The following is a 5231-nucleotide window of genomic DNA, read 5'->3' as shown; positions in this document are numbered from 1 at the left end:
ACCAACCTTGTTGCCTTTCTCTGGTCATGCTCCAGCACCTCCATGTCTTTCTCTCACTGAGAAGCCCAAAACTGAACACAGTGTTTGAGGTGCAGCCCAAGACAATACATGTCTCTGTACCCAGAGCAGAAACCCTCAGAGGAATCACACAGGAATGTCAAACCAAGTGGAGCTGGTGTTCTAGTAGTGTTTGTATGTCAGGGAAGGCCATTTAACATTCAGGTTGTAGCTAACAATCACCAAATAATGCCTGCATGGGTACAGTTCTGCACTAATGTCTCATCTGGAGGTACAGGTATTGCTCAAGTTTTCATTTGGAAGCCAAGTGCTCTTGCTGCTTTTTTCCTGAGAACAGTTGTGAGCAAGAACAAAAGGAACACTCTGGCAACCTTCTGTAACAAGCAATGGTTTGTGATACATGATTGTTGCTCAAGAAGAGGCTGTTGCAGGGATGGTGTTTGTCTTTGTTTGCAGTGATTCTTTGATTGCCTGGTAGGAGAAAGTGGTTCTCATGCATCAGTTAAGATAAATTATGCCAAAACTTAGATTCAGCCTAACACTGACCCTCAAATGCTGGGGCAGGTCTAGAGGATGGCCACAATGATGATCAGAGGGCTGAAGCTTCTCTCCTAGGGGGACAGGCTGCAAGAGTTGGGGCTGTTAAGCCTGGAGAAGGGAAGGCTCTGGGGAGACCTTAGAGTGGCCTTCCAGTACATGAAGGGGGCCTAGAGGAAAGACTGGAAGGACTTTTTGCAAGAGTTTGTAGCAATGGGACAAAAGGAAATGAAGCTTGAGGAGGGCAGGTTTAGAGTGGCTATTAGCAAGAAACTCTTTACAGTAAGGGTGGTGAGACACTGGAATAGGTTGACAAGGGATGTTGTGGATGCCCCCTCCCTGGAGGTGTTCAAGGTCAGGTTGGATGAGGCCTTGAGCAACCTGGGCTAGTAGAAAGTGCCTCTGCCCATGGCAGGGGGATTGGAACTAGATGATCTTTAAGGTCCCTTCCAACCCAAACCAATCTATGAAATGAAAAACTCTTATCTTTGGTCTTCACATCTGTGAGAGTAAGGAGTGGAAGTAATTTTAACACTATTTTTTCACTTGTATAAGTAGTCAATAAATATGAAATGCAGGTGGTAACATTTAAAGCCGATGGTTCTTGATTTTTAAAACCTTGTTCAGTGTGGGCTTTGACTCCTTTTCATCTGTCATTATTTAACTAGATTTCATTGGTACAGAACAGCAATGACAACCTGTACTGCTGATGACTTTGCAGAAGAGTCTAAAAAGCCTGGCTAAAAAGTTTGATACCTGTGGGAATCGTTTAGCTTCTTGGACAGCCATTACATAATGTTCAGCTTCATTTCCTTCTTTTAAAGAATGTTTGTGAATAGGGTACAGGCAATTTAAAAGGTGTTCTCTATACTGCTGCAGAAACAAAACAGAGTGCCCTCAACTCTTACTGAAGAGAGATGCTGAGAACATTTTGCACTGTAAGTGCTCAGCTGTTCCTTGGATCAAGGAACAGGCCATGCTGCATGAAGAGGTGTGAGGAAGATTAAACCCAGAAGTAATATTGCCTAAAGGTAAGGCAGAATCAGAGAAGCAATAACTGTAATGGCTCGAGTGATAATTAAGAGCTGGATTCCCAACTGTCAGCAGAAAAGTGGACAGAAGGACAAGAAGAATTCAAGTGAAGAATTTACCATAGACATCTTGGTTTAGGTGGACAAGATTCAACCATTTTTATGCTGTCTGGCAAGGACTGATCAAATATCTGGTCCATTTTGTTTAATAGTCTTTTCCCCTCTGACCATCACCCTTAGGTTTTCAGTTTGCTTAAAAACATCTTTCCTTGCTTTCTACTCTTCCTCATACCTTGAGAGAGCACTGCCAGCAATGGAGCTGGTCACATCCTCTGCCTGGGTGCTCATTCCCACCTCCCTGGCTTGCTTCCTTGGATGTGTGTGTGGGGAACTTCACTGTGAACTCTTAGAAAACCTCTGTAGACTAAAAATTATGTGGAAGGGGCACTGGGGGGTAAATATAAATTAGCTGTCTTTAATTCATTCCTGCTGGGAACTGTAATTCTGGAAGGTTTAACCTCTTGCATTGCCATCGATGCTATTTAAGAATGTATTTTAAAACTAAGTTTAAGTTTGGTACTTTGCCTTGCAAGAGTGCTTCAGTAGTATTTTTATTTGTCCTCAGCTATGTGCTTTATTTTCTATCCAACTGAATAAAAATACTCTAACTAGATTATGTCACATGAGGACCTTTTCCGGAGTGGTCAGAAAGAAGACTTCGATTTTTATATGATTTGATTTTCTTTTTTTAGCATTATCTGATACCAAATGTTTTATTAGCATTCAAATAGTCTAACCTACATGTTAAGCACTTCATTTAAGATGCATCAATTTCCCTCCTCCTCCTCCTCCTGCAGTTATTTAAGCCTGTCTGGCAATAGCACAAAACGACAAAGATCAGGGCTGGAGTGCTGAATAGCTGCCTCTGCAAGTAAAGGGCTGGGGAAATTTCCTTTTTTAAACCTGAAGATAATCTTGTGTCTGCTGGAGCCTTGTCAGGTCTCAAAGTGAGCTCAAACAGCTCTTGATACGAGGAGGGAAGGCTTGGCTATCTCTGTAATTGCATCCACATGGAGCAATGCAGCTTGTTTGCTTAGATTAGGATGGGAGATTCCCCAGATTTGCTGCCCAGTTTAAAAGCCACACTGATGCTTTGGGTTCATCCTCTACAAAAGAAAGATAAGCTTCTGCTTATCTATTTTTTTGAGGACCATTTTTGACACTGCTGTAGACCTCCTGCATGACGTAAGTTTTTAAGCCTTCCTTGCCTTGTACAGCTTTTTAGGATGGGAGGCTAATACCTGTGCTCAGAGTATCACAGCAGTGTGCTGAATGAAGTGAGATGTTATGTAACTTACAAAGATGAAGTGATGGCAGCACAGAGGAGGGCTTAGAGAAAAAGGGGGGCATATTTCTTACAGATACGGAAGCAATCATCAGAAAGGAGATGTGAGGCAGGGGAGAAGCAAGGCTGTAGCTGGTGTGTCATGCTGAGAGCCTGTCCTGAAGCATGTGTGGTTGCTGCATTGGTTCATCTCTTTAATTTTCTCAGTGCAAAAATAAGCAAAAGGCTGATCCGTGGCTGGGGGACAGGAAGAATCTTAACTAGAGACTTCATCAGCTGCTGCCAAGGCACGTCTGTGTACCCTGTTGCTTTTATACACTTTCTCAGCTAGAAAATGTGGGTAATAATGCTTAAATTATGCATCATTCAGTGTTGTGCGAGTTAATTAGGTAATGCTGCATAGTCCTTTGATGATTAAATGCATGGTATAAATGGTGTATAAAGCTTACTACAGGTCTCTGTGTCAGGTATATAGAAACTCATGGTAGCTGCAGACTCCGAAGAGCTGGGAAGCATAAGACAGAGGCACTTGGACTGGCTGCCTGCAAACTGGCTTCAGTCAAGCAACAGAAGAGCACATTCACACAAATTTGTCCTATGCTGACAAGCACTGCAGACTGGCACAACAACATGTAAACACTTCTGGACTAAAGCTTTTAGTGTTGTATTCTCTAACCTACCGCTGAGGAATCTTTTGCTTTGTTATGTGTTGGAGATATCCTAAGTGGCAAAGCTCAGGAACTGAAATGCAGGCTTTGCTGGCTTGATGTTCCTGCCCCAAAACACTTGGCAGTCAGATGCCAAGGTAGCCTGAAGTTTAAAGGATGGTATGGAAGGAAGGAGACATACTGCTCCTGGAGCTGGAATATCAGTAGTTGCTGATACAGAGTGAGAGCTGTTGCTTACTGAAGCATTTTACCAAAGCTTGGATTAGTCAAAAGCATTACTGCTAACCCTTTTTTCCACTTAGTTTACTTTCTTATTTTCCCTGCTAGATCTTTCTCACTGCCGTACAGTAACTTTATCTTCTAAAGATCTCTGAGCAGATTTGTCTCTTAGCTAATGCAATACCCAACTTTTCACCAGTATTTACTAACAAAAGGGATTTCTTTTGGTAACCAAGACATGATTTATTTTTCTTTCAAAGAATTTTTGGCTGCTTGCCATGTGTTGTACAACTGAGCAACAAGACAGTACATTTCATTTGTCACGGGTGGCAGCAAGCTCTGTTACAGTGCTTCAAATAGTTTAACCAGTTTGGGGCTTAGAGCGACTTAGGTGACTAAGAAGGCCAATGGTATCCTGGGATGCAGTATAGTAGGTCAAGAGGGGTTCTCCTCCCCTTCTACCTGCCCTGATGAGGCCACATCTGGAATATTTTGTCCAGTTCCATGCCCCTCAGTTCAGAAAGGACAGGGAACTGTTGAAAAGAGTCCAACCACAAAGATGATGAAGGAAGTGGAACATCTCCCTTGTGAGGAAAGGCTGAGGGAGCTGGGGCTCTTGAGCTTGGAGCAGGGGTGCCTGAAGGGTGACCGCATTTGTGTTTGTGAAAATGTAAAGGGCAAGTGTCAGGAGGACAGAGCCAGGCTTTGCTCAGTGATGTCCAAGGATAGGACAAGGGGCAGTGGATGCAATCATAGGAGGTTCCATGTGAACATAAGGAAAAACTTTTTCACTGTGGAGGTGACAAAACGTTGAACTGGGCTGCTCAGAAAGGTTGTTTGAGTCTCCTTTGGAGACATGCAAAACTTGGCTTGATGTGTTCCTATGTGACCTACTCTAGGTGATCCTGCCCTGCCTGGGGGGTTGGACTAGATGATCTTTTGAGGTCCTCTCCAACTCCTAATGATCTGTGGTTCTGTGATCTCACTGGAAGGTCATGTGAAAGAAATACAGATTTGTAGGTCTCCTTGATGAAGTTCATAAGCACCAGTTCCAGATCAGCACTGCCCCAACAATAACAGCGTCAGAATTGAAAAGTAAAAGTAGGGAAGGTTTTTGCAGTCTTCTTTTTTTTGGTAGAAGTTGTGTTTTGTTAATCTGTGGCTGAAAGATTTCAAAACCATCCAGTTACATAACAAAACAGAGAAGAGATCATTACGCTGGTTTGAACAGGATTTTTGTGTCTCCTCCAAAGAACTGCTCTGTGCATTGAACTCTGCCTAGTTTTGATTCCACACAGGTTTAAGACTATTTGCTATTCTTTCTTTTTTCTCTCAGGTTGAATCTTTTATGACATAAACAAGGTTAACTTGTTTTCTCTAAAATTCATCTTGCAGATCTGAGAATCTCAAGAC

Source organism: Indicator indicator, chromosome 13, assembly GCF_027791375.1.
Source record: "Indicator indicator isolate 239-I01 chromosome 13, UM_Iind_1.1, whole genome shotgun sequence".
Taxonomy (NCBI): Eukaryota; Metazoa; Chordata; class Aves; order Piciformes; family Indicatoridae; genus Indicator; species Indicator indicator.
The sequence above is the reverse complement of the archived record's forward strand: the minus strand, read 5'-3'. Positions refer to the sequence as shown.